This window comes from Temnothorax longispinosus, chromosome 5 (assembly GCF_030848805.1).
Source record: "Temnothorax longispinosus isolate EJ_2023e chromosome 5, Tlon_JGU_v1, whole genome shotgun sequence".
NCBI classification, from domain to species: Eukaryota; Metazoa; Arthropoda; class Insecta; order Hymenoptera; family Formicidae; genus Temnothorax; species Temnothorax longispinosus.
Genome location: NC_092362.1, coordinates 6183086 through 6207273, shown reverse-complemented (window position 1 = coordinate 6207273; position 24188 = coordinate 6183086). Strand labels below are relative to the sequence as shown.

The 24188-nt window shown below is 45.2% G+C and overlaps 1 protein-coding gene across 2 annotated transcripts in view; it reads left to right on the top strand.

Annotated features, from left to right (window-relative positions):
* The first annotated feature begins 5701 nt into the window (after positions 1 to 5701).
* The window catches only part of LOC139812866 (fibroblast growth factor receptor homolog 1), a 37523-nt gene continuing 19036 nt past the window's right edge, over positions 5702 to 24188 (top strand). The window contains exon 1 of one of the 2 annotated variants that reach the window (XM_071777972.1): positions 5702 to 6599. The gene's annotated coding sequence lies outside the window, so the exon portion shown is untranslated. The remainder of the gene's footprint in view (positions 6600 to 24188) is intronic. The other variant, XM_071777971.1, reaches the window with a different exon arrangement.

The window sequence follows — 24188 nt, the reverse complement described above, 5'->3', positions numbered from 1 at the left end:
AATCAACGCGGGACGGGGATAAGTTCTTAAAGTTTCGCTCGCAGAATGTCCTTGGAAGGCACTATTAGGCACAGGTCCGTATAGGGCGCGCGATGTAATCTATCCAGATGATGACAACGGTTTGACAGGCAACGTGTTTTCGCAATTACTTTTTGTCTCAGTCGCAACAACCAATCGGCAAAGTCCTTCCATATCGATAGCATTAATTTCGATTGGCATTGAGTTACTCTGTTGTGCTATTTATTTTTTTAATTAACTTTTTAACTCTGAAAGCAACAGCCAATCGGCAAAACCTCTTCATCGATAGCATTAATTTCGATAAGCATTGAGACAATTTATTCTACTGTGCTATTTATTTTTTTTTTAATTAACTTTTTAACTTTAAAAGCGAGAAGATACCCGAAAGGAGCTACTCGTCGACGACTTTCACCGCTTTTTTCGTCCCCTCGCATTTCCCTCAGATTTTTCCGGCGTTTTTTAGAAGGAGTGCCGCAATGAGAGAACTTTTTCCGGCCCGGTGCGTATCCGAAGCTGCGGCCCGCCTGTTGGTCCAGCGCGCCTTTTACCGAAAACTCTCTTATGGGAAATCTCTCGAGTTCGGCAGGTCTCGACACACCCACGAAATCTCACGCTCGCGCACCGTGAAAATTGGACGAAACATCTTGAAGAGTCGTCACCAAACAGCGCACGTATACCATCTTTGGAAATACACATGTATTCTTAATTAGAAAAAAGAGATAAAACTATTCTGAAATTTTCTCGAGTCTTTAATTAAACCCAGATTTATATAAACCTATTTCCTCTTCATATAATTTTATCATTCTGCTATGAGTAATAGTAACTCGTATCAAGATGAGTAAATGCGCGATAAACAACACTAATTGTAAAAGATAAGATAGAGAATTGTCGCGATTACAAAAAATTGCACGGTTCGCAAACACGACGAAAAAAAGCTGACGGGAAAAGAAATAATCTTCGCCAACGTCTTCGCCAACAAGTTTCAACGTAGTTTCCGCGCAGTAAATCGCGCATAAAAAAGAGAGAGAGAAGGAGAATTCCGTGTGTCAGCGTATTTCGGGTGCCGAATTTAAAATTCACGTCAATATTATCCGGTTAAGCTTACACTCGCTGACGGCACGAACCTCTGGTTCATCGCACGAGCGGAGCACGAGAATAGACGCATCGATATCTTCGGTTGTTGACCGTCACCGTCGTCGGCACGAGTTATTCGTCGACGCGCGCGCGATGGATGACGGCAGGAGCCAACGGGAGGCGCACCTAGCAAGTCACATCTCCGTGCGTGGCTTCCGGTTGCTACCCGTTGCTTCCTTCCATTCGTTAACGATCTGCCCGCGTACTACCTGTCGTTTACCTTCAGGTGGCATCGCGCACGAGCGCTATGGGAAAAACGTGGCGAGCATGTGATCGTTCTCGTATACAACATGTCCCTATTACGTTTTCCGTTGTCCGCAATTAACTACTATTAATTAATGTTATTGTACCATTGAATGGGATAGAGTTGAAGAATAAGCGTGTCAATCATCCGAGACTTCTCCATCTTCCGCCGTTAATGACCTGTCATCGTTCAATCCCATTTCCCCCGCCCCATCGACACCCTCAGGTGCATCGCATACGACTTACGACTACGCGGGCGCATGTGAACTCGTACTGGTCCATTGCACGCGGACGAAGAACAGGAAACGATTTCACGCAACGACGCTTGCGGTCAAAGTGGGATATTCATTCGTTATAGTTCCCAGAAAATTGGAAAAAAATAGGGCATTATAATGTATGAAGAGTTTTTTCCCCTCAATAGATATTCGGTCAATGGCTCTACAGAATTACATCCTCATATAGATTATTACTTCAAAAAATTACTTTCGACATTGACAGTCTTCTTAGAACGTGGCTTTGGAACTGCGCTCGTTTGCCGTGAATATTATGACTTTAGCGAGGCGTTAAAAAGAGTCGAGCAAGCAGAGCTTTTTCGCGAAGACGGTACCTAGAACCGCTGTTTGTCTGTTATGCCACTGCCGAAGACCGCGATCTTCAAAGAGATATACGCGTGTCGATCCAAAAGAGTTAATAATAAACGCGGTGCGCACCAAATGCACCGAAAGAAACGAATAATAGGCGTTCTGTCTTTGTCACCTATGTATCTTTTTTGTAATCTAATTCCGCGCTTATTTCAAAAATTCAAAGATTACTTCAATCACACAAGAGAATTTAATTGCATTACTTAATTAATTGCCTTATAAACTGCTTTTGCACACCAGTGACCGAACGCTGCACTATTCAAACATCCGCGTGGTTGCCACGGCACGGCGAAAGTTCGTCGAAATTGGCGAGGCCGGATTTAGGAAGCGATTACTCACGATGGAATTTACTCGGCCGGAAAACAATGTTCTAAATTTACACGACAGGTTACGATTTCCTTGTTGACTACGTCGAAACCGAGTCACACTATCGGTTCGCGTTATGTTCATTATTTACAAGATTAGATCACACTTTTCAAAAATAGCACAAAATAAATAACAGTGTTTATTTCGCGATAAATATATCATGGAAATAATTCACGAGTTAAATTATTGGAATATTTAATATAAAAAGATACAGAACACACAAAATAGAGAGAGAGAGAGAGAGAGAGAGAGAGAGAGAGAGAGGTGAACGCCATATTTTATCGAGTCTTCCGCCTGTCGTTAAAAAAATAAAATTAGAGGAAGCGCCGACGAAAAACGGGACTAGCATTCTCGGGAAGAGCCGCGAGACAATTCATGGTTTTAGGTCGTTGACAACTGAAGAATTCTCCCGACAGAATTTCAACGAAAGATTTTCTTTCGTTCCAAGTTTCTACACTTTTTCAAGAGCTCTCCAACAGTGATGGTTCTATTGCAAATATATCTATTGCATTGAATGCTTTTTAGCATTTCAAAGAATATTATTCTCAAACAGACTTAATAGTACGACAACGAAATAATCTTCTATAAACATTTTTTTTTTGAATTTTGTATTCAGAAGTAATTATCTATCGTCAACTACAACGTTTTAGCTATAACTAATCGTTCAAACATTGACAGAGCTCTAACTTCCATATGACTTCATATATACTTATGAGTTTTCACTGAACCTTGAACAAATAAACGCTTCCGATGATGTCCCCATACGCGGAACTATAACGAGCTACCTTGCTGCATGAGAAAGCTGAGAGCTGAAGCTCGTGGAAAGGGAGAGACGTCGGACAGACGGTCGAGAAGCGAGAATAATAATTCCGTCAGCCGCGCTCGTTTCACTCGTTCCCTCGACGTGACTTCACACCTTCTTCGTGTCTCATAATTCCTGCTTCGTCTCGTATCGCCTCGAAGAAGCGCTCTTTCCGCGGTAAATCAAAAATACCCTCGGGGACGAAATTCGTTCGAATTTGTACCAGCATCTTTATATCTCTTTTTTTCTCGCGCGATTTCAAACGACTAAAAATATTTTATTATAAGAAGAACGCTATTTCTTTCACATTAGCGAATGTTAGCTCGAGATAAATCGTAGTTGCAAGCTTACCAGGCTTCGTACTTATAGTACACGAGTTAACCAACCCGTGCACGATACGCATTCCGCGGACGCGTGCGTGCGATTCGCCATCGCGCGCAATGCGACTCTCTCTCTCTCTCTCTCTCTCTCTCTCTCTCTCTCTCTCTCTCTCTCTCTCTCGCGTTACTAACGTTACTATTTATACGTACGACCGAGCTAATTCGTTTCCCCCGCGTTCATTTCCGATCGGAGAGAGAAGAGCCCGCGAGCGACAGTTAGAGAATTTAAGGTGTTTTCGATCAGTGACAGCCGAGGCGCGATGCCGAGCTTGACAGCGAGAAATAACGTCCTATCATACGCTCGCATCTACCGACACGTACTAATTAGCGAGATAATCCGCGGTGAATAACGATCTGTCCACGTATATACGAGGGAGAAAACAAACGCGAGTTAAGATACAGATCTCGCGACGAAGGGACGGCATGCTTATAGAAACGAACAATATCCATCGAAGGTACCGATCGCCTGGATTCTCCGCTGGATTCTCAAGCTCAGCGCGCTTATGTGAAATTACGCGCCTAATGATTTCTCTCGGAGAGGAACGACCGCAGAGTCGGTAATTGGAGGGATTTATTCCACGGCGAGCGAGATAAATTCGTATACGGGGCGCGTGGACGCGACTCCGTCGCAGTCGAAAGGATCGAGAGGGATCTCGCTCCCTTACGGGGCACCATAAAGATTTATATTTAGAAAAACGTGACGCGACAAAGACCCTTGCTCTTTCAGCGTGTCCCAGATAAATCTTCAGGTATGTGCCGCGTCGCGGTCGCGCACTCGCGACCACTTAGCATTAAATTATAAAAATAAATCAATGAATCATCGCACGGAGAAAGAGAGAGAGAGAGAGAGAGAGAGAGAGAGAGAGAGAAAGAGAGTTATAGCGTTCGCACGGGAGATGAACGAGATCCCGGTGCGACGAGTTATCTCGCGGTGCGCACGCGGTTCATTAACGACATCGTCGATTAAGTATCGCGAGCGAAAGCTTGTTTACTCGGTGCGACGACAAGCCGAGGAAAGTATGCGATTTGAGCAAAAGTATCAGCGATTCAATATATCAGAAGGAATTAAGAAAATTAAAGAGCGAACGGGTAGGAAACGACGCGCGTCCCTTTTACAAACGGCAAGTATAAATTAACACGGCTGGCTACGAGGGAGTTTCATTAATTCGACTGGATAATAATAGGTATCCGTGAGGTCTGCGCCGTGAGGTCGTTACGATTAGGCGAGTCATCGTGGCTTTCTATAAATAACGGGCGGAGACAGACATCGCCAGGGGGTGGGAAAGGGAGACGCGAAGGCGAAGAGGGAGAAAAAGAGAGAAACAGAAGTGAGACCGAGAGGGAAAGAGAGAGGCGGCTAGTAATCTCGGTTGTTTCACCACCATTGCCGTTCATGGTGTCTCGGATGTCTCGGAGAGAAACGAAAAGGTGGTCGAGGTTCGGGCAACACATGTCTCGAATGTGTTCCGGACACAGTGGCACGAGGGGACGAAAGAAAAATAGGGGCGGCCCATCGAGATGGTGGCCGTGAAGCGTTCGGAATTACCTGCGAGGTGCGACTATTCACGCGATTGCTCCGATACGAAACGGGACTTCATGAAATGCATTTCTTTCGTTCGAACTCTCGCGAAATCGAGAGCTCGACTTCGAGAGAATTCGACATTCCGAATTATTCTTTTACTATTTTCTATCTTAGGTGGAATTTCTTATAGTTTTTAGTTCTGTGGAGAAATGTCGATACGCGGAATGACTTCCAACAATTCGACAAGTACCTGAAACCGCGAATGAAAAACGAAGATTCCGTCCTGGCCTTCGCGCGTCGCATCTCGGAATGGCGCGAAAACTGCATCGCGCGCACGTGTGCGTACGAGTAGCGCACGCACGATGTGACGACGCAAGGCGACGACGGCGACGCAAGGCGACGCAATGCAACGACGGAGCGCGCGAGCGGCGGGAGGATAGGATAGGCTACGAGAGGAGAGAAGAGGAAGGAGGAGAAGAGGACGCGCGGAGGAGGCGCTCGGCGTTAGAACGGGAGCGAGAGGGAAGTCAGAATGGTAGTGGGGTTCGGAGTTTTGCCGGCGATCTCGGCACTCGGCGGCATCCGTCGTAGTGGGGAAGACCACGAGGGGTTGCGGAGGGAACGAGCGTGGACGAGCGGTTATTTCAAGCGACGGCTCTTCTGGCACTTCGCCCCGAGCTTTCCTCGTGTACATCCTCCTCTCGGAGTAGTGCTGCTACGAGTAGTGGCGCGTATCGTCAGTGTCGCGACGTCGCAACCTCGACGAGACTGAGAAGGAAAGAGAGAGAGAGAGAGATAACCGTCAGTCAGAAAGCAAGGAGCATCGTGTTTGTCAAAAAGGAGCCGATCGAACGGTCGATCGAACAATTTTGCCGTGTTGACTGATAATTTCGAGCGCAATCGCGAAACCGGTGACACTCGCAGTGACAAGAGACCAAAGAGTCTTCCGAGGGTGATAGACACGGTGTCAGTGAATGGATGGACCCTTTTGTGTTCGGTGACGGGATTAAGAGAGTCGCGGATAAAACGAGACTTTTCGGAGAAATCCGGGAGAGCCGAAGAATGAAACGCGCGTGGAAAAGAGGAGCAAAGGAGGATCTTCTATAACGACGAGACGCGCCGCCGTCCGACGCGTCGGCCTGAAATAACAGCAGGAATGCGTGCACAGTGAATCAGCTCTCGTTCGTTCCGCAGCGGACGCGAATCTCCTCTCGGTAGTGACTCTAGCGTACGCACTTCTTCGCTATCTCTCCTTCCTCTCGCATCCTCAACCCTTTCCCCGGTCAACACGGTACATCAACGGTGCGTTGCTCGCGATCGGCGCCGGTGCTCGCCAAGGGTGAGAAAGAGAGAACCGGGGTTCCTGAGAGCGGATTGAGAAAAGCCAGAAGCGCCAGAGGCATCACGGAGGCAGCAGCCGGAGCGTGAAGGGGTCGAGGGGAGTTTTCGAGACGCTGTCGAAGGAGTTTTCTCGGAAAAGAGATCGCAATATAGTGAGTACGCAGCCTGCTTCGCACTTATAGATAAAGATACAGACCACGAGGCGAATGTGGGCAGACGTCCATCGTCAGAATTCGCAAAGTCGAGTTCAACGAGTTTTTCATGTTGAACGAAAATTTATCGTAGAAAATTGTATTATTATTAGGGAATTTATTAAAGCGTCTCACTGAATCTATTTCGCCTGAAATCTTTAGTGGTGCTCTAATAACCGCTGTCTTTAGAAGGAATATGAATCATTTTGTTCATTCAGCAAATCAAAGTAATATTAAAACCATCAAACAATATTGTATATGGTACCTATTTATATCTCTTATAAATTAAATAAATTGACAAACAGTAATAAACATGATCGATTTAACGATGAAGAAGCGCATAGACGTGCAAGCTTGTAGCTACATCGCGGAAATGCGCGAAAATGCATATGCATCATCGGAAGTAGGGATCGAGGCGATGACGCGCGCGATGTATCGATAAGCTACGAGGTTTTGCTCGCGTGCGTGCATGCGAGCGGGAAGACATCGTTCGGGAATGCAAGTTTAATTGGTATTGCCTCGTTGGTCGATTAAAGTGAACTCGTGCCATTTATTTCCCGATGCGTTCGATCGCGTCTCACAGCGCGCACGGACCGAACGGCCCTCCGATGGAAAATTTCCATCCTGGTCGAGTATATTCCCCCTTTCCCCTTTCCAATAATACTAAATAGCAGATATATTAAATGTATTTTAGATCCTCGACGAGAGTATCTTTTTCGATAACATTAAAATGGTTAATATGTTAAGGGGTACACCCTAAATATATCCACGACAAACTAACACGACGTAATAAAATCGTATAGGATAAAAATCGTTGACTAAATAATGAAATAACTCTGTAAACCTTAACCTTGAAGGCAGAACGACGATTTAATCGCCTGTTCCTTTTCGTTTTATTCATTATCATAAAGTCCTTCTTCGTGCCACCATTGATAATGAGAGAGCGCGTAGGTAACGATTAAGAAACGCGGCAAGGTGATCGGTTAATTGACTAATTAATTTGGAGCGAAAAAAGATCCTACTACGATATAGCTGACAACTTCTCTTCGTGACTCTCGTCGTGTTTCGAAGGTCTGATTAGATAACGTTGAATAAAAGTCGACTTTACGCTACCTAAAGAACAAAGCTATTAACTCGATGGCATTCTACCGGTGCAAGACGTATACGCGGCGGAGTTTACACCCTACGCGTCTCTCGGCCAGACCAGGCGGCTTATTTAGCAGGCGGGAGAAAGGGGAGGTAATTTATTCCGGCTTTACTTAATCTCTTCCCTCGCGTGTCTCGACGGCTCTCGGCCGAGTCTTCTTTAATCCAAATTCCAGATCGAGAAAGGGAACGCGAGCGCGCGCGCGCGCGCGTGAGCAAACGACAAAGAGGGGAAGGAGAGAGATCTAGAAACGCGCGTCTGTCGAGATCCCTCGACGGTGAATCAGATTATCGTCGAGAGTAAATCGCCTGCGACTCCGCGATCATTTGCCGCGCTACGTTTCTTGGCTACGACACGGCAAACATTTCGTAAAGTAATGGTTGGTGTTTCGGACCACTTAATCTCCGTCTAAGACTTAAGTCTCTGGACTAAGTTGGCGCCGTTGTGGAACGAAACGCTCGAATTTCAGATATCCCGGGATACTTTTCCCTCCCCCTTGACTCGGCACAAAAATAATCGTTAGTTTTCAGCGTGCCGCTTTTTCTTAAATTATAAACCGGGCGGCACGCGGATTGGATGGACTGGAAGTGCCGCGAGAGATTGTCTCGAGCGAATCATCAAGCGAGTAACAGTGTTCGCTTCCGGTGTTTACACCAGCAAAACGCCGCGAGCGAGCAGGTCCGCGCGAACGATAATATACACGCTCTAGATGAATTACACGCGCGTTTCTTTGCCTCCCGTATTGTCCACGATCGCGTGGCTCGCATGAGTCTTTCTTGCATCCGGTGACATCCAGGCTGTCTCTTGCGAAATTGCTGATTAACGTCACTTTCCGAGACAAGATTCCGACAGTCCGTTTAACGGAACTCCAAACAGTATATCGATTTCACGCAATTAATTGTTCGACATGGAATTTAATTTTTTAACTCTTTAAAAAGATCTTTCACAAAAATGTTATCAAATCGAATTTATAAATTCTCTAGATTTGAATATCTTTCCACTCAAAAATGGGTTCAAAAGTATATTCTTATAAATTTACTTAAATATTTCTGTGCGGCTAAGTAAGCATGATTTACGATTTCCACACAAAAATCGAACCACTGACTTGCGTGTTCTCAATACAAACGTCTTCGAACGGTAAGAACCGTGCAACATATGTACAGCACGGCGCATTATGTGCCATTTTCCTCGGTCCTTCGTCCTTTCGATTCTCTCTCACTCCGCCTTGCGCGTAAAAGCGCCCGCAAAGGATTCATTTCATGAATGCGAAACGAGAGAAGGAGACGAGAGATTCGGGGATGTGTCAGACGGAGAGAGAAAGAGAAAGGACGACGGGTGGACGATCGAGGCAGGAGGTAGAATTGAAGTTGCAAGTAAGCTCATAAGAAGTGAGCTGCGATTTATTTGACGCGTCGCGCCGACCGCGGGCAAGCTAGAGTGGTTTATTTTATAAGACCAGATTGCTGGCCTCGCTCCGCCGGAATAGAATAATGAACGTTTCTCTCCATCCTTCGTAGTACAACCTTCTCCTCCTTCTCCTCCTCCATCGTCCAAGCGCGGAATCCTCCCCCTCGCCCTTTCCACCCTTCCTCACGAAAGTCGAGTGTCGTTCAAGAACGCTCTTCGTATTGGATCATGGCCGTGATTATGGCCCCCTTTCCCGTCGAGCGAAATTAAAACGCAACTTTCTTTCGTCAACCGTAACGCGGCAGGAAGAAGTATATTCGTAAATACCACACGATTCGGTGGTCTTGGTACTTTAGAATATATTTTTTATCTCGAGATCGCCCTCACGATTTATAGATCGTTTGTATTCGAATGTACTCGGTCGAAAAACTAATTCAAAACGGGGACGAGACCGTTCTCTGGCCGGTTTCTTTCTCGCAATCGCCGCATCTTATTGATCGCGCGATCGAATTAACGATAATGCCCGTTAAAAGCGAATTACACAGTTAATCCTTGGCGCACGGAGCGTACCGCTAAAGCCGGTTCTACAATACGTCGCAAACGATGGCAACTGCTAGTTGAAAAGTGTTATTTCCACGTTGCGCTTGTCAATTGCGGTTGTCAAAAGAGAGTCGGCAAACTTTTAACTTTTTTGGCGACAGTAACTGGCAATCGGCAATCAGAAATAACACTTTTCAACTAGCAGTTGCCATCGTTTGCGACGTATTGTAGAACCGGCTTAAGTCGCTCGGTGATCACGACGAAGAGACGGTACCCAATTACATTCGACGAGGGGAATTTCAAATAAGAACTTACCGGTCGGTAGAGCGATGACTCTTTTAGCACCGTCCGTCGTCCCGTTTTCTTGTTCCGTAGATCCCGAAAGCAAAAAGCCCAGATTAGATTAAAGTACGATAAATTATTGTAATTGATATATTGATCAATAATGCACCAGCTAATTAAATCTTAACGATGGATCGTCGAGAAATATAAAAAAAAAAAGATTAGCAGCGTGCGTTGTGCTTTATTATTAACGATCAACAATCGATATTGAACTCTTGATACCTGAAGATTGGAAAACGCATGCAGGGAAAATCGAAGCGAAAAATGAATAATTTTACGTACGCGTGTAACTACGTCAATGCGTATAAATATTGCTTTTTTATGCGTTAATATATCTCTCCGACGTGCATCGTGCCGTTATGAGATTCGCCATGGCTACTGATGTACTGACGTTGCCGCGAAATTTATTAATAACCGCCAGACACGCGCGCGTACGTATTTATATATTTACGAAGGCAGGCACTGCCTTCGAAATGGATTCCGAGAAGAAAAACTCTGCCTACGCGCGGCTTTACGCCGATTAAACAACGCGTCGGACGCTGCGCGCATTACAAAGTTTTTGCAATAAAATGTCTCGGGTATGGCGAGCGTTAAAGTGGCATGCACGATAAGTGTAAATCATGCGCTGGCCTGTGTCAAATGTGGGCCATCGGTGTCATTACATGAAGTATTACAGTATTGCGAAAACTCTGTTAACGAGAACGAAGCGTGATCGAGCTTGATGTCTATACGCGGAATCACGATGATTCGAGATGATAAATCGTGCACGCGAGTTCATTAAGACTGTCCTTTCTAGCTTCTAAAATCTCGCGTCTGAGGAATCCAATAGATTTTTCTTTTTACCAGCTCCACACAAAATTTTAACTTTAACCAAATAAAAAAATATATATATTTATCACCTGATATCTCAAATGTAAAAAGCAGGTTAGATTTCGCAAGGCTGGCGAAATTTTCTTCGCAACGAGTCCGAACGATAGCGCGTCCGGCCACGGAATTAGCATCGAAATATCCGCTTAGTCGCCGAACCAGCGACGATATTATCCCGAGTGCGTCCGTTCCGGTCTTGGGCGACTACGAAATCGAATTGTCAGAAAGCGGCGCGTAAATTCATCACATTCGCTCGCGGTTACCCGCTTAACCAACTGCTAATCTTTTTAAAAGCCGCAGAGCAATCGCCATCGACCGCAAGATTGTCCCGCGTTTGCATACATTTCCGCCTTCGGCAATCGTGTAACGTTTCACACTTCCAACCCACGCTCGGTTCTAGCCGATCGCTGTTTTTGGTGACACGCAGCGGATATCTAACGGAGCCGTTTATTTGAACTAGCCAACGTCGCCGATAAAATCGATACTATTTGCGAACCTGACGATTTTAAGAGAAACGTCTCTAAGACTTTCGTAGTTATCGCGTATATTTTTATATGATTTTCTAGAATAATACAACTACAGAAGGTTATTTCAATGCTGGTAGAAATTGATAATAGATTTCGTATATAAGTCGCAAATAATAATAAAGCTTCAAATATGGATAAGAATATACATATACAATGTTTCTATTTCGTGATTCAGCTTGAAAGTTGAAAGGAAGTACGATAACAAAGTAACTTTAATATACACTTATTACACACGAACACCAAGATATATTCGTAATTTATTGCATATACCCGCAGGGTTCGCAATCTACTACCAACACTATCCTTTTCCTCTCACTTTAACCCTTTGGACCAACGGCTTAACGTCTTTTCCGAAAGACGGAGGCCAGTTTTCTCCGCACAAGAGCCTATCTTGCACGGAGGGGCGCAGCTATCGGAAAAAACATTCCATGCTTCATGGCTCTAGTGGACTCGAACCTGGTTCCTCAGATTACGAGTCTGGCGCTCTACCACTAGACCACACTGCCACCCTAGCAACAAGATATATATCGTAGATAATATTTTTTTTCGCCGTGATAATTATACAAGTCAATATTTATGACAGCTAAATGGTTTATGGGAAATATAGATGAGACTGATTGCCCCGCGTACATATACACTGCACATTACTAATTTATCGGCTGGAATCTAAATTCACTAATTGCCATACTCGCCACACGTAATGTTTCGTGTAAGATAAAACAAATGATGACTCTATTCGCGGCATTGAATAATATATCGCATAATAGCGAAAGAATAGACCGGTAGATATCTATAATGAGTCATCCTCCCCGCAATCCTCGGAGAAGCGCCGATTTCATTTTATACTCCAAGAATCACGTATCGCATTATTAAAAACCATAAGGACGAGAAGGAATCTTAATAGAAATTCACATGAATTGACCGGATACTTATTAATACTTACGTGTTAATTACATTAATTAATTTTTTAGAACGCGAAGATAAATAAGGATTATTTCGCCAGCGGAAGATCAAAGATATAAAAAATAATTATCGTTCTGCGTGCACGAAATCGCAATTGTATATAAATACGCGACCGGATATAGAGGCTGCTAAACTCAGAGGTATCGGGAGCTGCGTTTCCGCTTGTCGACAGGTAGTTGTTCGGCGCGGACGCGCCGCGCCTATCTCCCTCGCTCTCTTCGATAGAGAACGGTAGAAGGCAGAAGACGAGAAGCGTACAAGGGCACCGCTAACGAGAGACGGGGATTATACACGGGCCCGGGCGAAGAAACTGTTACGACGTAACAGGTTATTTGTTCAACGCGGTTACATCGCGCCGTCCGCTCGGTGGTTGAGAGAACGGACGAGCGAACAAGGGGGGAATGGAAAAGAGAGCGAAGAGAACTCCTCTCGATACTTTTCATCGACAGGTGGATCCTGTCGGGTTTACGCACCGGCTGCGCACGAGACGCGTGCCACGGTGACGATTCGACGATAGCTGCCGCCCTCCTTCCTCGTGTTCTCGCGTGCTCCGACCTAACCGCCACGCCGCGCCGTCCTAACGCTCCCCCGATTACGCGGCCGCGCGGGTTCAACACGTAAACCAGCAAAACCGCCGCAAAAGCGCCGAACGACCGCGCGAACGTGTCGCACGCGCGACCGCGATCGCGCGCAACCACGACGAATCGCACGATTATTCAAGATTATTCCGTGCGAGAGGATTTTGCGAGGGAATAAATCGCAAATTCAGCCCGTTCAATTTTGCGGCGATCGTATTTATAGGGTGCTCGATTTATCGCCGTTAACTCGTTCAGAGAAATAAGTAGAGGTCCGAGACCTCCGATATTTCTTCGTCGCGTTTGCTTAACGAGCACACGTCGTAAAATCTATTGTAGCCGTTATTCAAGGGACATTTATCGCGGGATGCGCGATAAATCGTGGAACCTTTGTCGAGCGCGACGCGAGGTGGCGGCGAGAGCGGGGAGGGAGGCAGGCCTTATGCACCTACTCACGGGGGCTGATAATGCGAGTCCCTAATAGGTTGACCACATAATAATACCGGCCGCGCGGCTGCGGAGTGCCGCGATTAAGAGAGCGGACGGCTCTCCGGTCCCACGTCCCGTTTTCTTCAAGCCTTAAGTGGTCGCGTGAAAAAGAGCTAGGTAGCATTTAGGATCAGGCGTAAGCATAAAGAAAACCGAGTAGCTGAAAGTCGAGAGATAGAAGGACGGACAAAAATATCCAACAAAAAATCCTGAGATGATAAAATGCACAAATGATGGAATAATTTACGTAATTATATTAATTTACATAAATATAGTTAGCGTACGGGAATCTATTGATTAATTTATGCAATCGCTTTTTAAAAGTATCGTAATATTTGTGGGTATTACATAACGAATTGGTCGCAACGAACGTCATCGAATGTTATAACGAGAGCGCAATTCCGAAGGTTCCGACGAATCTCAAGGAAAAGAAAGGGGCTCATCAATCTCTGGACCTCGTTGCGCTTGTTCCGCCAATTACGTTACGACAATGCGACGTGGTTCGCGGACGGTAAACAAAAGGGGTCTGCACCGACTTCTCTGTAGCGCTTCCTAGAATGCATCACGATGGGAGCGCGAGCTAAAAGCCAAGAAGAAGACATCTGCGAGCACATGAAGTCTCCGGTGGTCCGTTGTTTGAGAATGTTTATTTTCAAAATTTTATTACGGGTATGTAATCTTTATGAGATTGCCGAGTCTTAGAAAATATAAGTTTGTCTAGGCGTACGTTTGTTACAAGAAAAAACATTACATGTTGACGCGCTAATTTTCACGTTCAGCTACGTTACCTGCCGAACATTATGATTGTAATTTCATATAAAATAAAATAATATAACACTGTTAAATGTTAAAGGATGAAATTTAAACCAATACCTTAAGTTAAATAACACTTTATTTTTAACTGTCGTGTGTGTTGAAATTTATTATTTTAACATTAATTTAGTTAAATTAACGACATATTGAGTAGGTAATCTATAGGAATGGTTAAAAATTACTCAAACTAAATATAATTTGACACTGCAAATTTATTAGTGTGATAAACGGTAATAATAATAAGACAATCGCGCTAATCTTTAAGCGATTAAGATACTAATTTATACGATGTAAGACCATTTTCGCGATTTGCCCGCGGAAACAATGTGATCTACCCCTTCGTACACAATGTTATCTAAAGTGATAAAGCGCGTAACGCGGTCATTAATCATCATTACGGGGCATAACGATCGCCGGTGGAAGTCGTTGCCACGAAATAATGAGACCGTTCTGCTCCGGAGATCGTGCCTTCCCTAATCTCGATTGGCCATCGAATAACACGGCACGACTACCAGATTTTTCTTCCTAAACGAGGATCTCCGTGTCCGCGGCTTAGCGACGTGAGATTTTATCGGCGGCGAGCCTAGGCCGAGAGGGTCTGGATCGTGTCACGAACGCGTTATGCCTCTTCCCTTCGGGGTGGTATGCGCGAAGGGACATAAACCACTATTATATATATATATAAACCACCGCGACGCGATTCATCGATCGACGACGCGATCGGTAAGCCGTCGACAGTCTCGGTGGCAATTAACATTTTACATTCGTGTATCTATTCCGAGAATCTCTTTTAAAAAAACTCCTGTATTAATCGTTTTCAAGATGATTGCTTAAACGACATCTTACAATTAATACCGCGATTCCAGTAATTTGCTAACAGTTGGATTCCTCCCTCATCACATCGTCACAATATTATTACACGCGCACCTTTTATTATGCAAATTGTACAGGTTACAATGTGAAGACGCTGCCAAGAGCGCTCGGATTAAGGCCGGTAAGCGCAACGCTTTTTTTGCAATTCGGCGATATCCATCAAACGGAAATTACAGCTTTATATGCGGCAGCGGGCGCGGAAATAAAGTAGAAAAACCGACATCCTCGCGCGCTCGAGGTGTTGTTCGACTTGGCGTACGCGAAACGAACGCGGCAATCTTTTCTAATTATCTCGTTCCACAAGCAGGGATTGCGAATCGTAATCAGATATGCTAATGGATACAGGGGAAACGTAACGATGTTAACCGCGTTTTTATGTCGCTGCCGTGTACCCCCTCGGGCATTCGTGAGCCCTCACGCAGGTGTGCGACGTGATCCTACAAATGCTTACGGCGGCGAGGCAACGAAAGTCGCCTCGGGCGACTGTCAGCCAGCGGTGGTACGTCATCGACGTGTATCGCGTCTGCCTATATTAATGACAGCTAGAAAATTTCTTAATTATCGGGCTCGCGCATCACGTTGTAATGAGAGACACGTCGAGGAATATCTCTCTGTCGAGAGAGCGTAAATCCCTCCGGGATGACGTTTCACCCTTCACGCGCTCTACAAATCAGTCTGTAAATATAAATTTTCAATGCCTGCGAAACAAGGAGCGGGGGGTTATCGCGCGATATCACCGCAACTTTAGGTTGCTTTCCATTTACTGACACAAGTTATCTCCTTGACTTGTTCAAGTATTTTGTTATTCTTTGAATGCCAAGAATGACTTGTGTCGACTTGTGTCACTAAATAGAAACCACCCATTGTTGCTCGCGAGATGTCGATGCTGCTGACTGATAAAGATTCATTCAATCGTGTGTCGTGAACTCCTTAACGACAGTTTTGGTATCGTTGCGCAGTTTTTTACTCTATACGTGCCATGTTTTTCAGGAATACGGATGCTAGCTTAACGTGAAACCAGCACCCTCACTTCTGCTAATAATTTTCTGCGAATGGGTAGGAGCACAAGTTTCGAAATTAAAGCAATAAATTACCACAAAATTAGCATTTTATTATGCCATATACCCAATCTTTTTTTTTTAGTGATGGGAGTACTAGGCACAGAGGTGAAGGTTCAGGGCGACTAATTTTAATTTACCTCCTGGCGCATCCTAACTTAAACGCGAGAGCGGCCCGACGCGCGACGTCTCTCGTTACATCGCGTGACTACCGAATCCGCTTGCTCGCGCGTGTACCCGCTTATCTCGACGTATCGCCGAGTGTCCGCGGCACCAAGAGAAGAATCGCACTCATATATACAAACGGATCCTCGTGTCGCGCTCTGTATTTATTCATTCAAGAGGGAAACCAGTTTTCGTCGCGCCGCGGTGGTCCCGGTTCGACGTCGCCGATGCAATCCGCGCGAATCGCGCGCGTCAAGCGAGATAAATAAGGCCTCGTTACGAAAACGGCAACCTGTCCCCGTTCGCGCGCGAAGCGTGTCGGAATTTCAGGTGATTTTCTCCCTGATCGGAATAAGAATAGTCGAATAAGTCGGACGCTCGTGATACGGGCTCGTCTCTTTTCTCTCGCGCGAGAGATATCGTCGAGATTGAATTAAAAAAAAAAAAAAATAGACACTGATTTTTATTCTCTGAACTTTATCTCCGCGAGCGTCGAGCGCCGCTTCCGAGAATGATGTAGATTGATTTACGCAATAATAGCCCCGAATATCACGACGCAACGACGGCGTAATACGGCCAATCTTACGTCCGCCTTGACACCACTAACATTCGTCAAAAATAACTCACGACCGTCCACAATTAAACGAGAGCGTATTCCCCGACCTTCGACGATGCGCGCCGGATTGATTCACAATCCGTACAAGTGTACAAGATAAACCGGCCATTCATCTCTAACGCGATCTATTGTTATCGTAAAAATTACGAATTGTTTAATCATTATTTCGCGAGGTATCTTTGCTTTTGATTATTTCAATAAAGCTATCGCGTAAAATAAAAGATAGCGTCTTGATAATAGAATAAATTAGATCAATATATAGTATATATATTTATAGATATATTTATGGATTCCAAATATTCGTGTGAAAACAAGGGCCTGTTTTGTGATGAAAATAATTCGGCGCCTGTGGGCGCTGCCGCGAAGCGAATCAAGATTTATCGATTCGCTCGCGGATACGTGCCATTTCCATTGGCTGAGAGCGAACGAGGCACGTCGACAGCCAAAACATTTCTGAAATAGATCGTACGTCGTAATGCGTATATATCTAGGCCATATTTATCATAGAACAAAACCCTCTCCGGAGGAAAATTGAAAACACAAGTGCCTCTCGCTGCTCGCCAAGCTGGATATGGATAGAAACATTTGTATTTTAAATGCAAAAGAAACACATCATGCATTTAAATGTGTGTATATTTATGTATATGTGTGTGTGTGTGTGTGTGTGTGTGTGTATATGCACACCTCAAATGCACCTATGCTAAATTTATTTCATGATGCAAATGTGCCTGAATCCACAGGTTTTGATCTAAATACGCATATGACGATTGGGAAAACCGCCGCGTCACTGATACATTTAGATACACGTGGTGATTTTTCAAACTAGCGAGCGAGTGTTTTCCCACGGGGAAAACGCCGCTTCCGTGGACCACGAATCGTTTGTCCCTCGACGCATCGCGACTGCATGGACTGTGTCATGATGAATCGTCCATTGTGCGACGTTACATCGAGGAGCAGTCGGTACTTGCGTAACATGTGGGCACATTCTAAGCCAATCTCGATCTAATTTCAATTCTATCAATTCGAAACAAGGTGACTGTTAACGATAACGACGACGGGGGGGAAGCGAAGCCCTATACAAACGAGATTGGCTCGAGATAATCGGCACGAGAGAGAGGATGTTTGAAAAAATATCCACGCATATGTCTATCGTTAGAAATTATTTTATTCCATCCGGCTTCGAACGATTAGATCCGATTCGATTCGGCGCGCGCGTTTGCCTCACGAGATTCCTCGGCGAGATGCGACGAGACAGGTTTAGCGCGAGAGGCTGTTTATCAATCTCGCCGGGTATTGTAAATGCATTCACGTAATTCAGAAAAGTACGTGGCCGTTTTGTGTCGCGCCCTCGCCTCGTCGTAGGAGGTGGCGGCGCGGCGGAAGTACGTCGTGATTCGCCACGACGCCGGAAGCGACGCACGTGCGTCGTCGTTTTCGTAATTCATTCAGCGCGCTTTCCCGGAATTCATCCGAAGACGAGGCTGAGAATGCTCGTTCGGGAGACCCTTAAAAATCCGGCGTTTATTCCGCGTCGACGCGATTACAACGAAACATTCTTAATTCAGAGATAAATTTGAGGTAAAAAACTGACGAAGGTAAAACTAGCGGCAATTATCGAGTTGTAGACGACGAAAAACGGTACGTCGATGCAAAAACGCGTTTAAGACCGCAAGCTCTCGTGTTATAATTACGTGGAGGCCGAGGTTTATTCACACTCCGATAGATCTCATTAATTCCACGTCTATTCGATACGCATCGAGGAAGAATCACGGAGTGATCTCGCGATTACGCGGACACCGGCCGGGTCATTCACCGATTCCGCACATTGTTCCGCCAGGTCAAGAACGACGCCAACACAACTGTTGAAGTCTCTCTCGCGCGCGCGTAAGGATCGACTTCTCACTTCGCACCTTTCCAGTCGCCGATGAAACCAGTCGGCCGAAGGATTCTGCCGACCACGAATAAGCTGACGCGATCGGATCGGATCGGTAATGCGCGATGACGCGATAAAGACGGATATATTCTTATTTATTAGATATATGTGTGCAAGACACGTTCCGCGACTGCGGGTCTTCGTCATCAGGAACGATCGGCGGGATCCGAGGATCATCTGAAGATCATCGTCGAAACGGATGCACGAGATCTCCGATCATTCGGATTTCGCAAAAACGTAGCAACGCGATAAGGAGATAAGCTTACAGCAAGCGAAGCAAGTTTGCCTCACAGCTTCCGTTCTCTCTCTCTCTCTCTCTCTCTCTCTCTCTCTCTCTCTCTCTCTCTCTCTCTCTCCCCCTTCTCTCGCAGACGACGATGTTCTTCTCTAGTGTGCCTTCCTCGAGACCCCGGGGTCAAGAGACGATTTCTCTCTTTCTCTCTTTCGCCGTCTATCCTCTTTCTCCGTCTCTCCTCCTCGGGTTAAGTATACGTCCTCCGCCTCGTCGCACTCTCACATGTCCACCGTCGTCTGCTCAGGAAACCATCCATTACGGAGATCGGCCGGCGTATTTAGTGGCAGTGCGGAGCGCGCGCGACGAAGTACCGAATCGAGAAAAGCTGGCCGGCCGAAACGGACCGCGGTATCGTAATCTCGGGCGAGGAGCCTGCGATGACCGATGACACGGGGAGTGAAGACTCATGTTACCAAAGAGAGAAAGAGAGAGAAAGAGAGAATGATTCGCCCGACGTGAATGCGATTTGTAAGTAGTACAAGTAGTGTATTACGCATTTCATGGAGACCCACAACGCGTATTATACCTTTCGACGATTCGCTGGATTCAAATATATGTGCGAGACAATAGATATCTTCACGCACAAGAGATGGAAGCTCGGAGGATCGACATAAATCTATCATAATTTTTGTAAAAAAGTATATTCTCTCGTATCTCGTATCTCGTCAAACAAAGCGGATGCTCGCTTAACAGTTTAATTACGAATATTTGGTGAAGTAAGAGATGATAAATCTACTGGACGCGCGCAGCACGCACGTACGCACACCCACGCACGCACGCACGCACACGCGCGCATCGGACACTCCCGTTAGACCAGACGCTCGATTTTGATTTTCATTACCGTTACTAGTAGCGGTAATTAAGTCAGACACGAATGCATCGCGACAAGAGCGTGATTTATACATATTTTTTTTCAGTACTTACGGGCATAAGGCGCGCTCTGTTCCGTCAAAGCCTCCGCGATTAAAAAAAAAGTGTTCCTAGCTGCACGACGACGAGCAGATGTTCGGTGGAGGACGAAGGGGGCACTTATAGGGGGTCACAAAGACGCTTCTCCGAAACGGAACCCGTGGCGGCGCCTCGACACGTAAAATGAATTTCGAAACACGGGCGACCCGGTGACAAAGATTGCAAAAAATTAAAAAAAAAAAGGGCCTGTTTCCGCGGCGCGGCGTAAGGATCGCCTCTTCGGAGACGCTCAGTGACTCTCAACGTAATAGAGTCTAAGAGCCCTCTCGACCAAATAGTCAAATATTTGATTTTAGCGTGTACATAATAAAAATCTCGCCATCCATTTAAATTTCGAGCCGTAAACGTTATTCAAAATCTACGGTTCATTTGTAAGCTTCCGCTTGTTTAATCTCTCTCTCTCTCTCTCTCTCTCTCTCTCTCTCTCTCTCTCTCTCTCTCTCTCTCTCTCTCTCTCTCTCTCTCTCTCTCTCTCTCTCCTCAATATCACTGAAATTTCTGTTTCCGAAGCACTCATGTCCATTCCTACTAATGTACATTCTACCAATGTAGTAGATTAACTTTAATCTCAGTTTAACTTATTTATTATCCTTTTCTAATTCTTAAAACTGGAAAAAAATAAAAAATCAATTAAACCGAGATTAAAATTAATCTACATTGATAGAAATTGACATAATATAGATTAATTTTATATATATATAACGTTAGTTTAACTTACTTTTTTCTAATTCCTAGAACTAGGAAAAAGTAAATTATATTTATCAGGTAAAGAACTAGAAAAAGCAAGTTAAACCGAGATTAAAGTTAATCTGTATTGACAGAAATGGACACTACCTGTTGAAACGCCATTTTCCTACCCTTTCATTCCTACGAATTTGCGTTATCAAAGAGTTTAAATATACTGCCTCTCGACGAAAAGGTGACTGATAAATGATTCAACGGGAAATAAACGCAGGCAAGAGGAGCGATATAGATAACAACTCATTATCGAGAGATCTCGCGCGAGATGAATTTCCGATATCAGAGGTCACATCGCGGATTCACCGGGCGCCTCTAAGGCGATTCTAATAAATAAAATATTCCTGCATCGTGCGTACGCTTCCCCATTCTACCGACCCCTCCACGTCCACCTCTTCCGCAAGCATCGCACGTACCTCTTATTATTCACGCCGTCGGAGTGTCTTCTTTAAAATCTTTAACCTTCCTTGCCTTGCGCCTCATCTCATCGAGTCATCGGCGATCGTCGGGAAGTAGGTATCCCCGTCCGTCGCCGCCGCCGAGACTCGAGATGGGCCAGCGGGGAAGCCGCCGAATCGAGTCATGAATATTCCACCCGGGCCCTTCCCGCCGATCTCTCTCTCCCGGTCCCCTGTCGCGTCGCCGAGAAGTAAACATCGCCCGTCGGGGAGGAGTCAGGAGTCAAAACGACTATCCGAATACGAAATTACGAAGCAAAACAACTCGCTCGAGTTTTCGTCTCGCGACGCCTAGTGCAGAGCGGTACGTCGCGTGTTTACGTACCCGGGCGACACGATAACAACGTAAAAACGAGCGACTCCGACTCCGACTCTGCTCTCCCTCACCTCTCACTCGTCCACCTCGGCCGCTTCGCCGTTCGCGGAAGCATCGCACGTTTTTCCGAGGAATATCAATCGCCATGCGTGTCACGGGGCTCCGTCGTAGCAAGGCGATCGCGAGTGACCGAGCCTGCGACCATTTCCGAGATCGATCGATATCGCAAGCACGGCTTGAATTTTCTTTTGGATCGAGTAAGTAGATAACCGGCAACCAATTTTTACGCGGCAACACATCGGCATTCTACACTTGTATATTAATAAATATAATTATGTCGAAAAAATGTACGTAAAATACAAATTTCGATCCATCTCTCGCCCGAATTCTTCGCCGCGGAAAGGCGTACTTCTCACGGGAGCGAAGATCGGACGGCAAAAATCAATAACCGCCTGCCGCCATATTGAGCGACGCCACGGATCCTTTCCGACAAGGTTTCGGCTGCGTGAGATCGCCGATAACGAATCAATCGTGCCCGCCGTGGATATCTCAATTCGCTCAGCGGTCACGTTGGACGCATGTTTTATTCATCGTTGGACGAGGCCGAGTGAGTCGCGACGCGATTACGCCGCGGCGTTTTACGCCGCCGTGAACGGCCAGGGAAAATGTGAAAATGTTCGCTCACCTATTCCCGGAGACGGAGACCGTCCCGCTGCCCCGGGCCCCCGCTGACGACCGACGCTCGAGGAGACGAGTTCCATGGCTTCTCCCGATGATCCTCCGTAGCCTCCGCGGCACACGCGACACTCCGGAGCCGTACGACGCGCGATTTTTCCGGATTCACCGCCGAATTAAGGCAAACGCGATTAATTACGCGGATAACGCGCGAAAACTGACGCCCGGCGCGGGACGCCGCGGAGCGAGTCGCGGCCGCTCGGTGTCGTTCGGTCATCTCCGCCAATCAGCGCGCGGACGCGAAATAGTGCCGCTGCATTACAATTATGGAATATTTTATAAATGGATTATTTTATGAATTTGCGATCATTCGGTTTGCCGCAAACGATCGTGGGTCGTCGCAGTGTACGCTGGGAGATCAGAACGTGTAGTTCTACGATTAACGAAACGAATTTTGTTTGAACGAAAGATGGAAGGTCTCGCGTGCGCGCGTAAAGTTTCGAAACCGGCGTAGAGTCGTTAGGTTCGTAATCGGACGCGAAAGGTATGCGACGATAAACCTTAAGCTTCATTTGCGGGTAATTAAACTGATTAAAGCGTGGAACAAAGTCCCGTTTTGCCTACGTCACGACATAATTTTAAATTTAATGAAATATTTAAAGCAACAATTTTCAAAATTAATAAAATATTTAAAGGGACACAATTTTAAGAATTAATAAAGTAGATATTTAAAATTGGCGTTATGTTATTCTTCATGTATAATGAATCTTCCAAGATTCGGGAATTTTAAAACGGACCATTTCACGTAGCAAAATAATACCGTTAGATTAATGAACACCGTTACGGGAAATAAAGCATTGTTATCTTACGAAACTACACTGAGAAAAAAATTTTCTGCACTTTAGTAAATATTAGTTTGCATACAACTGTGACTCCATTTACTAAAATAAAGAAAATTTTTCTTTTTATTAGTATATTTATTTTTCAGTAAAATACACAAATACTAATAAAAAAGAAATTTTTCTTCATTTTAATAAATAAAGTCACAGTTGTATGCAAACTAATATTTATTAAAATGCAGAAAACTTTTTTCTCAGTGAACAGCAAACTTGCTGCAAAAATTAAATAAAATTAAATCGTAACTTCGTATTATACATATGTAAATAAGGTTGGAATAAGAAATACGTACGTTTAGGACTACAAAATTTGAACGGAAGGTCAGGAGATTCGCTCACTTGAGAATTTTAATTTGCAAAAACATCGCTGTTTCTCTCATTACTCATAATCCAAATAAAATCTGCATAGATTTACATAAAGCAATAAAATCAGCAATTTTAGTTACATAATTTCGGATTTATGCGATAAGGAAAGTCGCTATACACATATGTTACATGGAATCTTTGGATATTTCATGAGCAAATTGTCGTTCGAGCGAAACAACCAAAAATTTGGTGTTTTTCAAATCGGAGATTGCGAGCAAGAGGCCACCCACGTGTATCGTACGATCTCATCGTCGACGTTATTAATTCTCCTCGCGACCCCATGGGGCTAAAACGGATATGCCCGCTAAGCGGCTTACTTTTCGGGGGTCGACACCCTCTCCGTATACGGATAATATCTTAACCCGCCGACTCGCTTTCGAGATGATCCGTTTCCGGTTCGCGCGGATGAATGAAAACAAATACATGCACGTGAATATAGAAAAGAATCACGAGAGGAAGAGGCAAGCTTAAAGCCTACTTTAAATGATCCATTCGCATCAGAATTTCAAGATACAATTCTAT